The sequence below is a fragment of the Pinus tabuliformis genome, chromosome X, assembly GCF_031772625.1.
Source record: "Pinus tabuliformis cultivar Carrire ecotype Pingquan chromosome X, CPIR1, whole genome shotgun sequence".
NCBI classification, from domain to species: Eukaryota; Viridiplantae; Streptophyta; class Pinopsida; order Pinales; family Pinaceae; genus Pinus; species Pinus tabuliformis.
In genome coordinates, this window is record NC_142308.1 from 730358683 (window position 1) to 730378317 (window position 19635).

The 19635-nt window shown below is 38.4% G+C and overlaps 1 pseudogene; it reads right to left on the minus strand.

Annotated features, from left to right (window-relative positions):
* Positions 1–1735: 1735 nt before the first annotated feature.
* Positions 1736–2915, minus strand: LOC149142006 (CLP protease regulatory subunit CLPX1, mitochondrial pseudogene; annotated as a pseudogene).
* Between the last annotated feature and the right edge of the window lie 16720 nt (positions 2916–19635).

A 19635-nucleotide genomic window follows, 5' to 3' on the forward strand; every position in this document is an offset into this window, starting at 1 on the left:
CAAAATATTTGAATCCAAAGAAGCATGTCCTTTATCCTTTAATTACCCAAAATGGAGCAGACTGCCACATCCTTGATGTGTTGTCCACCGTTTTCATGTACCTGTGTGATGACGAAACCTTTCAAAAATATTTGTCGCTTTGTCAATCATAATTGATTACTGAATTGTAACATGCAGTTACAGCAGTTTCGTAGCGCGCTACGAAACTGCTGTGTAATTTCAAAAACACAGTCTTAGACTCTACTCTGTTTGTATACCTTATCTTCAATTTCATTTCCTAAAAAAGGAGCACCAGATTTGTCTTGTCTTTTAATATCTGAATCAGAAGTGACACAGCTACCATTGCCAAAAACCTGTTCAAGTAGATTGAAAAGGTCCTTATCATGCTTGTTGAATTCTTGGATATCACTCTGCTTAATACTCAAGTAACTGTACTTCATGCTCCTAAACTTTTGAAACAGCTTATCTGTTGATAGATAGTGCCCAATCTCCTCTTTAAATTTTCTAGTCACTTCAGTCCAAAACGCTTGATGCTTGGAAAAAGACATTGCATCTTTTAAAGATGTCACACCATGTGCACCACGATTTATACCATCTTGTACAGCAGAAGCAATACAAATTTCATCTTTCAATCCCCACTTTACCCTCTTAACACGCCGCTTTACTGTCTTGACACCTGAACGAAGCACTAAATTATCCACATTAGCCTTACGTTCACACTTCTGGTCTTCACTCTGCCCCTTTACTCTCTTTCTGTCTTTTGCTGGAGACCTAACAGGTGAAAAACATGTGTTCAATAACATGTTGTGCCCTCCATTTTTAGAACAATCCTTTCCACCCTCTTGTATTGGAGTTTGATCACCAGGAAACCTTTCATTGCAATTTTGTGCAGGCCTCACCTCATTTAGATTTCTCAAATCAGTGCCAGTGGAAGGCTGAGATGGATAAGCTACAGTCGAGGGTTCCAATGATTTTCTTTCTGTAGATAACATTGTATCTACCAAAAGTGTGTCACCACCTGATGCTTCTCCCTTAACATCTGAACCAGTAGAGCCATGGTGGCCTGATCTTTGTTTCACATCATTGCCAAACATTTGCTCAAGTATGCCAAAAAGCTCCTTATCATGCTGGTTTAGCTGTTGAAGATAACTCTGCTTACCTACAACGTATTTACTCTTTATGCACTTGAACTTGGTAAACAATTTTACTGCTGAATTGTTTCTTTTTTTTTATATATATCATCCATTAACGCTGACCAGTCATTTGACTGCTTCAGTGCTGCAATCTGGTGTTCGTTTTGACTTTTGTTGAAAATGATTTGCTCAAACGAGAGCGCTTTAGCCAGCCGCAGCAGAGTAATCCCGCAATGACATATATGACACCACATGCAAGCAACATGTAGCTTGCAATCTCACGCAAAAGAATGATATATTTTTTACTCACTGTTCCTTCAGACAAAGCTCTTGTCATGACAGCAACAAATATTTGAAGCATTCCTCTTTCCACCCAATACTCCAGAATTCGCCAAAACTTCTGAATCCACTTCCATTCAGTCTCTGCGACCACCACAAATAACGCAATGAACACTGTATAACCCCGGAGGATGCCATCAAAGACATCTTCACCATTTTTGAATGAATGGCTGAGAGCACGTTTATAACAACGCAGAGGAGCGCGCTAAGGATGGTAACGACGCTGAAGCATCTGCAGACGACCAAGAAGGGATCCGTGTGGTTCACATTCTGAGAGTTTTAAATGCAGTTTTAGGCTCCATGAGCACCTGAACAAGTTGGTCTTCAGTCAATGTTGAGAGGCTAACAAGAACAGGAAATCGTCCAGTGGACTCTGGTATTAAACCATATGCAATAAGATCACTACTCTCAACCGACTCTAGCAAGGATGATGTCACCGCAGCATTTGTCAGGCCACTAGTCCTCATATTAGCTCGTATAGGCGTTCCAAAGCCAATAGAAGAATCTTGCCGTCTCTCAGAAATCGTTTTCTCTAGATCCACGAAAACCCTACCACATATAAAGGGAATATCCTTTGTATCGATCTGAATATGATCGCCACGAGGATGTTTGCGAGCTCCCTTTTCTGGAACATGTACAACTGTTCCTTCTAGCAATTTAAGTAATGCCTATTGAACAGCTTTAACATTGAAATCAGCGACCATGAGTAGTTTATACAAAATAGACTACACATCCTCCCCTTCATATGCTGCATGTGTTAAAGTTGTTGCATTTGCGATAACAAAGGGCACATTCACACAAACCTAAATAGGGTTTATGCACTGTGATCTTTGAAATGAGCTTCGACATACTAAAGCAGAGAATTGACCTTTTTAGACATACCAACAATACTCTTAACAAGACTCCTATTTAAACTGTTTAGACTCTAAAACCAGATGAAAAGACTGGACCCAAAATTGACACCAACCCTTTGACAAACAAAAAATTGATGTTCAGAATTTAAAATATTTTCCTTGAGTGATAACAGGGTGAACCAGAGTGTGTGCAAACATCAAGTAAAACTCTCAAAGGAGGCTCCGAAATTGGATGCGAGCCAAAATTTTGGAGGGTGTTGCAGCCACTACAACACTTGGCGACACACTGGTAGAACTCTAGCTTCTCTATTTAGGTTCATTGACAGCACAGGACCTTGGTCTTTTGGGGAGTATTGAATCATTGTGCGAGTTTCTTTGGTTTCCCCACTTACCCCATGGACATACATGATTCACCATTTGCCAACTCAGTCAAACACAACAAAAATTTCAGCTTGATCATAATGTTTCGAAATCGGGGAGGGTAGTTTGGATCACGAGTTGAAAACTTTCAGAGTATAAGTTTTCATCTCTGGTGTTTCTCTACAGGCCTGGACATTACCTCGGCAGAGTCACGTAGGAACAGACGCATTGCTCCACTGCCAGCGAGCTTGGTCAGTACCCCAGTGGAGTTGCATGCTTCACCTCTCTGCGCAAGAACCCTTTCTCTCCTTTCGCCTTTATATTTTTTCAAGAGGATTGTTCATTGGAACTTATTTGTTTTTGGGCGGAAGAGGAATCCTGACTTATTGAGAGAAGAAGAGGTTGTTCCTTCAGAGAAGCATATAAGACATATGACATAGGTTTGCTCGTTTAGATATTTCCCCTTCTCTGTTTCTACTAGTTGGATGAGCATGAATACACAGAGCAGAAGGTTGAGTACAAGCATGGAGTTTCCCAGAGTGGATACAGGATCATGGTTAGACCAAAGTTCCCCTTGCAGACGGCTTGTATTTTCCATCAAGACTTCATCAGCTAAAGGTTACAACCAAGCACAGAGAAGACGTACGCAAGACTGGCCAAGTGCTGTAGTGTCATAAGTCTCTTATATTTCAGCCACATACTCATTCAAAAGCCAGAACTCAATAGATGGCAGCACTTATTTCTGGAAAACAAAAATAGAAAGGTATTAATCAAACAAAACAAAACAAAACAAAAATAGTAAGCAAAGCCAACACAACAACAAGCAAGTAAAGCAAACAAGCAAACAAACTAAACCAAGTCAGCAAGCAAACAAACATGCAAACCACAAAGCAAAGACAAGCGAAAAAGAAAAGACTACTCCTAATCCTACGCTAAACGGTCGAGGTTACGTGAAATGAAATTTCTAGTGAAGCCACCATAGGCGTACCCGACCTGTAGTCACAAAGATACGAGCGATTAAAATAGATAAAAAATAGTGTGCAACAAAAAATGCAAAAACTTGACAAACTTGCACACGAGAGAGAAGGTATCGCCTGTGGGTGGAAGAATGTGTCACAACCACCCAACACACATGCTTACCTCTTCCATGACTACCATTTTTCAACAAACCTCGGAGGCCTCTTGCGAGTGTGTGTTGTTCTGCACCAAGTTTCTTATCAAGTGCGAGGAAGGAGTGAAGCTTGTTACATGCAAGAAAACTCGCCAAGTAAGATTGTTTCAACCATTCAGTGATTGGATCATAAAATTCATGATGGATGTTTTCAAAGATTCATGACCTTTGAGAAGATGGATTCCTGATTCGAGAGAGGGGATCATGATCAGAATCTGATACGAATAGATAGATCTGGTCATTCTCGTCGGTCATGTCAAGACAGTGAGGGCATGCCATAGCCATCAACGCAGGCCGAAGTTCCTCACTTGCTTGACAGAAGTCTAAGAAGAAAGATGTTACACGATGAATATCATAGTGCATGAAGCAACTGTCATTGGATGTACTGCTGGGAAAATGATAAACTACATGACAACCACCCAAGATAGAAGAAAAATCAGACCAGTCGGTCGAGATGTTGGATTCCCAGTTTGACATGAACAAAGAAAGTTTTTGAACAATCATACGAACGCTCTGAATGAGGGAACCAAGTTCTTTGTGCGCTAGACATGATAGAACACCCACCTACAACTGATGAAAAATTGTGTAGGAATCATGATCATCATAGAAATGTAGAAAGGATACCAGCATTGTGAATGTGTGAAACTAGTTGTGGTGTGGTGAAATGAGAGTAACGTGATTCGTGCGATAGGTTTTGTGCTCGTCACCACACAAGGTGATTTTTGGTGTGATGAGTGGGTAGATTTGATGTGAAAATTTTGTAAAAAGACTAAGGAGATGATTATGAGAGAGAACATCCAATAAGTATGATTTCGGATAAAGGTAGACTTTGAGATTATCAACTTCGTTGTCCCATGATTGCATGAGGGATGGACAATCCCAACCCGAATTGGATGTAAAAGAGGTGCATGAAAACAGACATGTTGTAACAGACTCGTGGATTCGATCATTAGTGAAAATCTGAAATTTTAAAATATCACACCTAGAATAGTAATTATGTTTTACATGAGGATCCACGTCGAGTGAAACCATGCAAATAGACGGATTGTACATGAGAAATGAGATCTAATTTGGTTTGACGGGCTTACCAGAGTCGCGAGGTCCTGACATAACCATCAACAGACGTTGAAGTGCCTCGACTCCCTGGCACGTCCCGAAACTTTCCAGAATTGAAAATTTGCATTTTGAGATGTGAATCAAATCATGCATGGGTTGAGGATGGCTGTTGTTACTGATTTCAAAACTTCTCTTAGGATGATAGCCATCTCTGTCACAGGCTTCAACAAAATTTTCAGCAAGCTGACTTAACGAGTTGTCTTCATGCAACACACAAGATGATGATGAGTGGGAAGAGTCATGTGTGTTGAGACTATTTTCATCATGGACAACCTCATTTCCTTGTGTCAATTGAGGAGATAACTCATAAGATGAAGAAGCAAGAGAACGCAGAGTATCTCCGATGCATTTTGATGTGCTGTGAATGATAGGACACACGGGCAAGTGAGGTGCAGAGGAAGCTTCGATATGGATGTTTTCTTTGACCAGTGCACATTCCAGATCTGACTTAGAGTGTACATGAGATGAAAGTAGATCATATGATGTGCTTGGGCATTTATCACAACATACGGAAGCGTGGGAGTGATGACAGCCCAAGACTAGAGGTTAATCAAAAGAATTGATTGTGCATGATGTTTCACCAAGATTCGCAGATTGAGAATCGATCAAGAATGGAAGCTCAATGTTTTGAGAGGAATTAATTGTGTCTTCACCGACCTGCTCCTCTGCTTGTATGATGAGACTTCCTTGCACATGACTGCAACTTGACCCAGCAACTCAAGAATCAAGAGAGTTCACGTAGCTATCTTGTGAAGTAGATCGCTCAAGTGAGTCATGGTGGAAGGAGTCATGGCTTGTAGATGATGGAGGATGGCAGAGATGCATATTAGACTCAAGACTTGGGTTATGAACAGTGATGTCCTCTTGCGGAATGGAGGGATGAGTTTTCGCCATAGGCTTTCTTAACCATTCTGGAATTTCCTTTGTTGGGGTGGGAGACAATTGTGCAGATGGGTTGGGAACATGCTGCGCAGATTTCTCTGCTTTGCAACCACTGCAAGGGGGTACCCGCTACGTAGATTTATTAGTTTTGCGGTCGCCGTGAGGGGGCACCCTCTTCAATACATGAGGTTTCTCATGATCCGCAAGAGTCGAGGAAGAAGGGAAATCAAGAGGTTCACCATTTCGGGAGACATGAACCAAGCATTTCAACTCTTGGCTCATGAAGTCAAGGTCCACCAACCGTTTAGGAATTTTGTGACAGAGGTGAAGGAATCAGGTAGCAAAGTCCTCAACTGATTTGTCAGGCTTCATTTTTAAACGAGATATTCTTTGACAGAAATCTTGGTGGTCACACTCATCGAAGGCTTGATGGAATTCCTTGAGGAAAGTGAGAAGGGAATGGACGGAAGCAGGTGGCAGGGTATGACACCACCGATTAGCATGACCTTCAAGAGTGAGGAAGAAGAGTATGCAAACAAGCTCATCACTATCGATTTCATGAGATTCGCAAAAATGAAGAAAATCATAAATGTGCTCGGTTATGGATGTTTTGTCCTCACCATCAAACTTTAACAAGGAAAAGTGAACGAGAAGCTCATTGGGGATTGACAATTGATTAAGGGAGAAATGAGAGAAACACCCCGGGAACATGAATTGTGTATTATTCATTGGGTAAGAGACTAAACCCAGATGTATGGGCTCATCTTGTCATCTGGCCCTCCTTCTAGCACCAAAATGTTGATGGTTCTGGACCCGCCAACATCAGGCGATATCCCTTGTATGAAATCCCAACTAGACCTCACACCATTTGGTGTACGATTCCCATCCGGTACGATGGCCCGGTTGTCATTATCTTAAAGATATGCCTTAGCTCTTGCTTGTTAGAATGTGAGAGTGGTCTGCTTTGTCTTTGAACGACGAGGTTCACGTGCCTGGTGAGTGTTAGTGTTACTTGTGTCAAGGCTCTTTCACCATAGAGAGAGAGGGCAGTAGTGAGTCTCAAGTCAGAAGGGAGGAAGTCCCAACTATGTGAGAGACACAAAACATAACAGGACATGTGTAGATTCCAGAGGATAAATCCACACGGATGCGGTAGTCACAACACACAAGGGAAGGTAGCACGTACAACACCCAGCGGACAATCCGCATGAGTGCGACGGTCGTTATAACAGGTTTATGTGAAATGTTATGTTTGATGTCCGAAGAGGTAACCAACATGAGCAGGACAACGTTAACAACTTATACAACACATTTTCATAAATATATGTATTAGAACAGCTAAATGAGTTCAACTGTTTAACACAGGTTAAAGAAACATGTATTGTAAGTGTTCAAGATAAATCTTACAAACAGTTACAATGCATGTGTGAAAATGTGTTGGCCTGTTAGCAGGCTTCTGAATTAAGCGAAAGTTCCAAGACACATTGGTACACCATTACATCACTAACCCCGTGGGTGGGGCATTGGAGCTACTGCTCGCTCCTCAAAGAAAATATTATAGGCTCTCAAGGCTATGTGGGAGGAGCCAAGGTGAAAAGTCTTTTGCATGTACAAATGAGGGTTATTTATAGCCAAGGGTAAAAATGAACCTTGTGATTGTTCAACTTCCCTCATGACTATTTGACTTTCATGACTTTTCAACTTTACATGACTCTTCAGATTACAAGTGGGTATCTTGGACTTCCACGTTACATTACATTGATTGACACATTATGGCCCACAGTAGTTATGTGTCCGAAATGACTCATGGCACGACTCGACATGACAGTGCTGGTATGTTCGTGCTGCTATTGGTGTGCATGTCAAACTGCAGTGTTGTTGAGCGGTGGATGTCCTCATGGTGTATCACAGATTCACCTCCGCATGGAAAGGTGTGCGGATTCTTCGATGGTCATTGGGTTTGCTTGATGTTGTGTTCACACATTTCTCCTTGCTTGTACTTTGGCATGCTTGACATGTTTTTCCATTCGCGAAAATTGCATGTTCATCTGTTCTTCCATCCCCGAACACATATTTGCATGATCATTCGTTTGTCTGTCCGCGAACACATCTTCGCATGGTCATCCATTTGCGAACACATTTCCTTGCATGGATCATTTGTTTGTCTATTCACGAACACGTCCTTTTGCATGTACTCTCCTTGTTCATCCCATCTGTCGTCGTGTCATGTCTATTCATGTACCTATATCTGCAATCACTCATGACGAGAAAAAATCAAATCCATAAACCTCCTAGTCTATCATGAAGCATGATCGTTTTTGGATGCAGGTGATCAGGAGAGACGACAAGGTTACGAAACCGTGTGAGGCAAGTTTCGAGCTGGGATGCGAGCTCAAGGCACTGCTGATGAAAATTGTGTAGAAGTGTGTGAGAGTGTAAATTTGTACATACGCGGCCTTGTAAACACACACTCACATGACAAGACACCTCAAACCATCAAGACACACATGCTCAACATGACTAACCGACAGTGTGAGCAACAAGCGCGACGCTTACGATAGATCATTGAATGACCGCGATGACGCTTGTGCGACAGTGCATAAAACTTCGTGTCTGAGTGCAACATATGTTTACATAGTGAACACAACATGTACACACGAAGCGAAGACCTTGTGCACGACCAGAACATGGTCGCAAGTGAGACATTGTTACCAACATGCAAAAGTTGTCTGTTGAAAGGTCAAGCAAGGTGGGTGCAAAGACTCAACACGAACCCACGGGGTGAACCCGAGTGCATGAAAACATCAAGTGAAACTCTCAAAGGAGTCTCCGAAATTGGATGCGGGCCAAAATTTTAGAGGGTGTTGCTGTAGCTACAACAATTTCATAGAACTAACACCCCGATCCTACAAAACATTATTTCCAGCCCCGGTGCATTATTGAAATTAACAACACCGATCCTTTTACAACTAACGTACTGATGCATTCATACAAACAATATGCATTGACTTTGCGAGTTTAAACAGAAGCACCGAGACTGAAATTATTTTTCTCATGCCTTGATGTCATTCCTTAAAAGAACGCCTTGGGGTTTTTTTTTATATATAAGCCCCAGGCCGATATACATTTCAGGCATTTGTGTTCTTTGCATTCAATGCCTTGGTGCTTTTAGTTATGCATGTTGCTCGGTGTGTTTATAGATTTAGTGCACCAGTGCTACTTGTTCCATGAAGCGTATCACAAAAAAAACATCTGCTAAATCCATCGACTGCCCAGATATTTTCACTTGTGATGAAGTTTTGTTATAATATCACTAAAACATATGCTATCACAAACATATATTTTAATGGATGTTTTTTTGACAATTTTTTCCAATTTTATAACACTAAAAACCTTTGTTATAACCTCTACTAGAAGGTATTTTCCTTGTAGTGTCTCCAACATAAATATCATGTGCTACCAGTAACATCTAACCTTAATTCCATACATGAAATTAGATACCAACCTCAATAGCATTGAACCCCATACCCTAAATATTTTCATTTCTCTGTGACTAAATATAAACTCATAATATTATTTCTTGTGAATGTATTCATTTTGATTGAGTCAAGTTTGTCCATAGATTGAAAATGTTTAAGACATTATCTAGGAACCAAGAAAAATTGCAAAACTAAAATAAACCTTCTACAAAAGAGAGAATGTGCTTGATCCATTAGATCTTATTTATGGAAAATACATAAGAGTAGCCCTATATATAGTAGTGGAAGAGGCCTATTATATAAGAAAGATATTTATCACACAAGGAAAAGTAGCGATGCTTACGTGAGATTACAACTAATACAAGTTGTATGCATTGGAAAATAACAACACTAACACCCCCCCTTAAGTGTGAAACATATGGAGTGAACAAAGAACATAGAAATGGGTCTCCACAATTAGGCCTATTAAGGTACCCATGTATAAACTCTCCAAAGTGGAGAAAAAGAGAAACACCAGTAGGGAAAACTCCTTCCTAAAAGAGAGAAAATAATAAAAAACAAAACAAAAAAATTGAAGGAAGAAGGACTCAAGATGACCCCACAAGGACTTCACCCTAAGAATCAATTGTAACTAAGTAAAATGAGGTGATGTCAATGATTCAATGAATATGTTTTCAACTTGCACTTCAGTAGGAAAATACTTCAAACTTAGAACACCATCCTAGGTGAGTTGCTAAATGAAGTCCATGTGGATATCAATCCATTTTTTCCTTTGTTGTTCCATTGGGTTGTGAAAAATGTGTAAGATGCTTTCATTATCTTACCAAAGTGTGGTAATATTATCTTTATGAATTCCAAACTCTTCCATCAGCCATTGAAGCCAAAACTCTTCTTAACTATCAAGAACTATAGCATGATACTTAGCTTTTGTAGAAGATAATGCAACGATTGATTACTTCTTACAAGACTAGGCAATGAGATATTATATAAGATGAAAGAAAAAGGCAGATATATGAGGACTTTTGATCATCAATTAAACCATTCCAATCAAAATCAATAAATCCCACAAACTAAGAAGCATAAGAGGTGTATTGAATGCCAAATTTTTTAGTACCCTAACTATACTTTAGAATGCACTTTGCAACCTTTTAGTGACAATCATGTAAATGTTGAGAGAATCAAAACATAAGGCCTATTGCAAAAGAGATGTCAGGATATGTATGGCTCAAATAATATAGAATCCTAACTGGTTGTTGATATAATGAAGGATTAACACGTGGTGTTAGGAAATTGGCAGAAAGGATAACACTTGAATAAAATGGAGTAAGATAAAACTTACAATTAACATACTTCAGCTGGAAAATGGAGATCCTTTCTAAATATTGGCAAACTTGCACACTGATAAAATAATGTAGAAGTCCAAGATTTATCGTATCAAACTATCCCATCAATGCTTCCTTAAGACATTGAAACATGAATGAAGAACTCCTTGAGAGAATCACATCATCCACATACAGAACTAGAATCAAGGGATCAATTCCTGTTATGAAACCAGCTCAAGAAAAGATAGAAAAGAAAGATCAACGCCTTATAATTCAGCCTCTTCGAGGGGGCAACCTCCTTTACATTACATAAATGAACAATTCTTGGATGATACAAATGACAAAACCTCCTTTCTATATATAGGAGTCTAAGGAGTCACAATATAATCCTGCCGACCTAACAATAATAATATAAAGCCACAAAAATAACAATAGAGGGATTCTATGGGGCACAGAAATAACAATATGGGGGTAATAGGGGCACAACAATATAAATAAGGGGTATAACTACAATAGTAATGGGGTAATCACTAGTATTATAGGGACCCAACATGCCCCTCTCCTTCAAAAAAGTGTTGTCCTCAACGCTTGAGCAGTTCTGGATACTTCTGCATAAAATTCTCATCCTCCCATGTGGAATCTTCAGCGGATAAGTTCTTCCACTTGATAAGATACTCTGAAATTGATCGATTTCGTAGCTGTCGAGTTCTTGTTTCTGTGACTGCTTCCGGTTCCAATATAATTTTTCCTTCCTCGTCAAGTTCTGGCAATATTGTTTGAACTGGGAGCTTGTCGCCTATAACCTTCTTTAAACATGAAACATGGAAAACTGGGTGCAATCGAGAAGCTGCAGGAAGCTCCAATTTGTATGCCATAGTACCAATCTTTTCCAACACCTTGTACGGACCATAATACTTTGGTGATAATTTATTATCCTTCTTAGCTTGCTTTAGGGACATTTGCTTATATGGTTGTAGCCGTAGGAATACCCAATCACCTACATCAAAACTTCTTTCACTGCGATGTTGATCTGCCTGTTGTTTCATTCTATTTTGTGCCAACACGAGGTTATCCTTTAAGAGTTGGAGGACTTGTTGTTGATGTTCGATGTGATGTTCCACTGCCTGAACCTTAGAATTTTCTCTTAAATATGATGTGATTGATGGTGGTTGGTACCCATAAAGTGCCATAAATGGGGTCATTTTTGTTGCTGTATGGAAGGAAGTGTTATACCACCATTCAGCCAGAGGCAACCATTTGACCCATTGTGTCTGTTTATCAGATACAAAGCAACGAAGATATCCTTCCAAACATTTGTTTACTATCTCAGTTTGCCCATCAGATTGAGGATGATAAGATGAGCTATGAGCTAACTGAGTACCAAGACAAGAAAATAATTCTGTCCAAAAATTTCCAGTGAAAATGGGATCTCTGTCACTTACAATAATCTTTGGGTTTCCATGTAGCTTTTGAACTGTTTCCATAAATGCAGTAGAAACTGTACTGGCTTTAAATGGATGTGATAATGCACAAAAGTGTGCATACTTGGTAAGTCTGTCAACTACCACCATGATGACACTCTTTCCCTCAGACTTGGGTAAACCTGTGATAAAATCCATTGAAACCTCCTCCCAACGTTGGCTTGGAATGGATAAAGGTTGTAATAGACCCGGTGTCTTAATTGTTTCAACTTTATTTTGTTGGCAAACCAAACATTCCGCCACAAACTTTTGAATATCTGATTTAAGGCCATCCCAAAAAAATTCCTTCTTAACCCTGTGGTAAGTTTTTAAAAATCCTGAGTGCCCTCCTAAGGGAGAAGTGTGCAATTCCATAAGAATCTTTTGTTTTAGCTGGGAATTCTTACAGAGGTATAAGCGATCTTTGTACCATAACGAATCATTTTGCCAGCTAAATGTATCAGAAGTACTGGAATCTTGTTGTAGCTTTCGAATAAGTGCCCACACTTCTTCGTCATTCTTCCATTCCTCCTTTGCTTCGTTTATCCAATCTGGTTGGATAATAGAAATGGCACACAACAATGCTTCCACATCCTCATCCTTTCTTGAGAGTGCATCTGCCACCACATTTTGCTTCCCTTTTTTGTAGATGATTTCAAAGTCATAACCCAACATCTTTGTGACCCACTTTTGTTGCTCTTCAGAGGATAATCTTTGTTCTAAAAAGTATTTAAGGCTATCATGATCCGTTTTTACCTTGAAGTGTCTTCCCATTAGGTAGGGTCGCCATTTCTTAAGTGCATGGAGTATTGCCAACATTTCCTTCTCATAAATAGCTTTGCTTAAAAACTTTCCCTTGATTGGACGACTTTCAAAAGCAATGGGTCTTTCATCTTGCATTAGAACAGCACCAATTCCATTTCCTGAAGCATCACATTCCACAATAAAGGTTTTTGTGAAGTCCGGTGTAGCTAAGACCGGTGCTTGGCACATTGCCTCTTTAAGATGTTTAAAGGCCTTTGTTGCTTCCGGAGTCCATGAAAATGAATCTTTCTTCAATAATGTTGTTAGAGGTGCTGCTATTCTCCCATAATTCTTAACAAACTTGCGATAATACCCTGTCAACCCAAGAAATCCTCGCAGATGCTTTATGGATGTGGGGATTTTCCATTCCTTAATGGCTTTAATTTTGCTAGGGTCTACCTTAACTCCTTCATGAGATACAATATGACCCAAATATTCCACCTCCTGGACTCCAAAGAAACATTTGGATCTTTTTGCATATAATTGTTTCTCCTCCAATAGTTGTAGCACCTTGTCAACATGTTCAACATGATCCTTCCAAGACTTGCTGTAGATTAGTATATCATCAAAAAATACTAACACAAATTTTCTAAGGAATGGTTTGAAAATTGAATTCATCAAACCTTGAAATGTTGAAGGTGCATTGGTAAGGCCAAAAGGCATGACCAAAAATTCATAATGACCCTCATGAGTTCTAAATGCCGTTTTCGGAATGTCTTCAATCTTCATTCTGATTTGATGATATCCCGAACGAAGATCCAACTTGGTGAAGTAAATTGATCCATGCAATTCATCCAGTAATTCATCAATGACAGGAATGGGGAACTTATCTTTAATAGTGAGCTTGTTGAGCTCCCTATAATCTGGACACATGCGCCATGATCCATCCTTCTTGTGCACCAATACTACTGGAGCTGAGAAAGAACTTTGACTCGGTTGAATTATACCAGCCTCTAGCATTTCTGCAACCATACGTTCAATTTCACTTTTTTGGACATATGGATATCTGTACGGCCTGATGTTTGGAGGAACACTTCCTGGAATCAGATGAATAGCATGATCATGATCACGCATAGGTGGGAGACCTTTGGGAGTCTCAAATACCTTGGAATGATTGTCCAGGACTTTTTGGAGATCTGGAGAAATAGATGATTCCAATGTGGAAACATCTAGCGAACATAATTGTGCAATTACACCTCTTTGCTCCTTTTTTAGAAGCTTTGTCATGCCATTAGAGCTGATTATCTTTCCTGGTTTCCCTGCAATACCCCTTAATTCAACTTCCTTTCCTTCCACAGAAAATTTCATGAAAAGTTCTTGAAAATTAAAAGCTATTGTACCCAAGGATTGTAGCCATTGGACTCCTAGTACAACATCAGCACCTCCCATTGGAATGGAAAGCATTGGGCTAGTCAATACATATTCTCCCATGGATAGCTTGATATTATGGCACTTTCCAGAACAATTTATTGTTCCTCCATTTGCAATCATCACTTGACACTCTGGTGCTGGATATAGGAAGCAATTCAATTCTTTTGCTACCCTACAATGAATAAAATTGTGGGTGCTTCCTGAATCAATCAACACTATTACCTTTTTCTTCTTGATTTGTCCTTCTATCTTGATGGTTTGAGGAGTGGTAATTCCCGCCAATGCATTACAAGATATGGTCGGATTTATTTGTTCTTCATCTAGGCTTTGTTCCTGGAATATATCCTCTTCTTTTGACCTTTCTTGCTCCTTTTCTTCTTCCTCTTCACAATCTATGTAGAATAATTTCTTCTCAGCACACTTATGACCTTTTGTGTATTTGCTATCACAATTGTAACAAAGCCCTTTTGCTCTTTTTTCTTCCAATTGTTGTGGTGTCAACCTTGTAGGTTGTGGAAGACTATGGGCAACAACACTTCCGTCTTTATAGTTGTGAATGGTATGCTTCCTAGTTGCCATAATTTTGCTTTCCATTTTTCTTGCTAACCTGAATGCCTTCTCTAATGAATCAGGTTCCCAAAGGCGCACATCATGTTGGATATTATCCTTTAAAGACCCTATGAACACATCAATCCTATGCTCCTCTGGAATATCTTTTACCCTTATGTTCAATTTTTGGAACTCCTCAATGTGCTCCATTATTGAACCCTTTTGTTTGAGACTTATCAATTGGCTAAAAAAAGTGTTGCTTTTTGTATCCTCATAATGTGCTATCAATTCTTCCGTAAAAATTGCCCAAGTGATAAATTGTTTACGAGAACAAAGCCATTGATACCATACAAACTGATTTGGTTCCAAATATAAAGTTGTCATACGTACCTTTTGTGTGTTTTGCACATTATTGAGATCGAAGAATTGCTCCATCTGTAATATCCATGTGGCGGGATCCTTGCCATCAAACTTCCTCATATCGATTTTTGGAACATGGTGAGTCTTCGATCCAACATTAGAGTCTATGGAATCATGATTAACATTTCTTTTGTTCTCATCATGAGTTTCCTTTAGTACTCTTTCACCCTTAGTGACCATTTCTTGTAGCAACTTATTCATATTTATCTTCAATTCTTCCATCTTATCATCCATGCCATCAATTTTAGCGTCCATGCCATTCACCTTAGCTTCCATGCCATCCATCTTAGCTTCTACGCCTTTCTTTAAACAGTCCATCTTAGCTTCTACACCTTTCTTTAAACCATCCATCTTAGCTTCTACATCTTTCTTTAAACCATCCATCTTAGATTTTGTTCCTTTTTGTGCAAGGGACAGTTGTTGCACTTGGTCTTGTAATTTTGATATATCATGTTGCATTTCTTCCTCTTCTTCATGAGTCATGCTAGAGCTTTCAGGTTCCTTACTAGGTGTTTGCATTTTCTTTCCTCGGGGCATCAGTTACCGATAATAATGCTCTACTATGCCCTTTGAATTCCTTCAAAATAAATTTTCAAACCAAGCTTAAGCAAAAAATTTAAAAAAATCTACACACCTTTTTTCACTTTGTAGGAGCTTGATATTGCCTCTGATGTATCTCTGTACTTTCCAATCATCTAGTTCTGAAATTGTGACCTATAGTAGCTCTCTCTGTCCTCTTTCCAATGCCACCAGTCTGATCCAAATTGGATTCTCCAAGAAAGAGTTATGCACAATCTCCCAAGATGACCTGATTATAGACCTTTCCTGAAGAGTGAACTTGTATGAAGTGCCACGTGTACAATTTTCGACCTTTGGTTCTGAAAAATATATAAAAGAAACTACAGTCCGTCCTCTTTCTGTACCTTCTTACGAAATTTCAATCTGATCCCCAGAGAGAAATTTATGACGATTTTCCCTAGGTCACCTGTTTTGAATGTAATTCAGGAGTCTGTAAAAAGACCAACTTCCTCAGAGCATATCTCCGCAAATATCGCGCGAAAAGATCTAAAATTCGGACCCAAGGTTCAGCGCGATTTCTTCTCAAATGGGTTTTTTTTGCGACTTCTGAAACATCACAGAAAAAAGTTATAGAGAAAATGCCACGATGACCTGTTTGGAGCAGCGAAACCCTAGAATCCAAAGCTCTGATACCAAATGTTATGAAACCAACTCAAGAAAAGATAGAAAAGAAAGATCAACGCCTTAGAATTCAGCCTCTTCGAGGGGGCAACCTCCTTTACATTACATAAATGAACAATTCTTGGATGATACAAATGACAAAACCTCCTTTCTGTATATAGGAGTCTAAGGAGTCACAATATAATCCAGTCGACCTAACAATAATAATATAAAGCCACAAAAATAACAATAGAGGGATTCTATGGGGCACAGAAATAACAATATGGGGGTAATAGGGGCACAACAATATAAATAAGGGGTATAACTACAATAGTAATGGGGTAATCACTAGTATTATAGGGACCCAACAATTCCCCACATGTGAGTGTAAACTATAGGATTATAATGAAAATGATCGAACCTTAAAGAAATAAAAAACTATCCATCTTATCATATTAAGATTGAGGAGCTTGTTTGAGACCATACAATGAATGTTGAAGTTTGTAAACAAGATAAGAATCCTACACAAAACCATGAGAATCTCCATGTATATTTCCTCATGTAGATCATTATGTGAAAAGCCACTCTTCACAACCATCCAATAGAAGAACCAACCTTGGGAGCTATCAAGATACAACAAAAAGTGTTTATAATTCATCATGGCAACATGGTCAAAGGTATACGAATAATTGATCCCTTTAATCTGTGAAAATATATTTTGCACAAGATGTGTCTTATGTTTATCAACATAGCCATTTGTTGCATATTTGGTTATGTGGATCCATTTACAACGAACCAACTTTTGTCCCTTAGGAAGAGGAATGAGATCCCATGTTTAATTCTTCATCAAGGAAGAATGATGGAAAATTTTAGGGGCTAATATTTGTAGGTGGGCTAATTTTCATGCTTTAAAAAAAAAAGATTCCCAATTTCCATTTTTTCTAAAATTGATTTGCCCAAATTTTATAGTATAAAATTATTTTACCTTAAAAATCTCCAAAGGTTTATAGATACTATATAAAATCATTATAAATTTGAATATCTTTACAAAAATATTGCTAAACATTTTATAGTTTGCATATTAGGGACTATTAATATTCGCCAAGGTTTCTAAACATTGAGATAAGTTTCCATCCTTAAAATTTTCACTGGGAAGAATACTCCTCTTTCATGGCAGCATCCCATCTAAGCAACCTAATTTCATCAAAAATATGTTTTGGATCATATGAAATGGCATGACACAAAAATAGACATTATTGGTTGGTGACTAAGTATGGAAAGGAATAAAGGCATAATAATTGAAATTAGTTTGATCATAACCACACATGTCAAGTCTCTTTTTCTTAAGAAATCTCATCCTCAAATTTTGTTCTTATTCAGGTTGCTCATGTTTTATTGGTGTCGAAGACTATTTTTCATAATTTTATCATCTTCTCATTCTACAAAAGAAAAATGTCAACAATATCTTACAATTATTAGTAGGACAATTTAGAGGAGGAGAAGGAGATAGTGTGCATCTAGAGTGCTCATCAAAATGGATAACCCTTTGAAACTAAATTTCTTTTGATATAGGATGAAATAACCTATATCCCTTCGTTTCCTCATAGTAACCAACAAATAGTAGTTCTTGGATCCTCTTCTCCATAGCTTTGTGCCTTTAATTTGGACTCAATGTCCATGCTAGGTTGCCAAATACTCTAAAGGTATGGACATCAGGCTTAACATGGCTTCATGCTTCCTCTAGATTCATTTTCAATATTTCCTTATGAGGAATCTGATTCTAAATGTAATTTGCACAATTCACTACTATAGCCCAGAAAGAACGTTCCAAGTTATTAGACTAAATCATGTAGTTTATAATTTTTAGTGTTTGGTTCTTTCTTTCAGGAATGTCATTTTTCTAAGGGTTGTATGGAATAGAGTGTTGATGTTGAATGCCATGTTTTCTACAAAAATCCTTGAATGCCTAATTGATCAACTCTTCCCAATTATTTGTGTGTAGTTTCTAGATAGAAATAGAGAGTTACTTCTCAACACAAGCTTTGAAGGCATTAAAAGTAGTGAAGACTTCATTCTTATACTTAAGAAAATACACCCAAGAATGACATGAGAATTCATCAATGAGAGTGAGTGCATACTAAGCTCCTAAAAATGAGTGAGGAAAAAATGACATGAGGTCACTATGTACCAACTTAAGAGTTACAATAGCACACAACAACTTTGAACCTTTAGGAAAAGGATATTGATATTGTTTTCCAAGAAAAAAATCTATACAAACTCCATTAGTGCAAGAAACTTTAGCAGGACCAAGTAGCAAATTTTGTTTTCTCCATTGCTACAAACAACTATAGTTAATATTGCTAGATATTTCATGCCAAAGTTTTCTCAATGATCATCAAGATCAATGAAAGAGGAAACAAAGAAAAGCTCAAAACAATCAAACCTATACCATTTAAAACCATGATCAACTCTTCCAGAAGCAACAATAATGTTTGGATTTTGTAGCTCTCGTACAACTACTACATTAGGTGAAAAATCTATTATGTTCTCTTTACCAAAATGACAAATATGATACTAATGGAGAGTAGATTGACAAAGAAGTCAAGAACGAGAAGAATATCATTGATGCACCAACCATCTAACTACATGGTGCATGATCTAAAACTTCAAGCTATGTAGAGCCTCCAATTTCAATATGTGAAATGTTATAGTCAGATGTGGAAGTTAACAACTCATGAGAATGTGTCATATGGTGTATTGCACCAAAATAAAAAATCTAGTTGTTGGAAAATGCAAATAGGGATTGACTTGATAAAACATGCCCTTTACTAGATGAACAAGCTTTGGGCATTTAAATCTTATGATATTGCACAGATTCATTCAAGGCTTCAAGTTTTTTCCAACATTTAGATTCAACATGTCCATCTATACCACAAAATCTATAGGTTTCGTTTGACTTCTTCTTTGTTGTATTCGAGCAATTTTTTTCAGATTTGGAAGATGGTGCAAAAGACTCTATTCTATGTTGAGGCTTGTAGTGAGACTCACTAGCTTAATAATATTTTTTCTTTTACTTATGTCGATTTTTATGGTTGCCCATGGAGTTTTGAGTCACAAGATCTTGATTCATAGATCTGAAAATAGAATCTAGTTGCATGTGTTTAGACTATTCCCTAGTAAGACACGCATAAAAGTT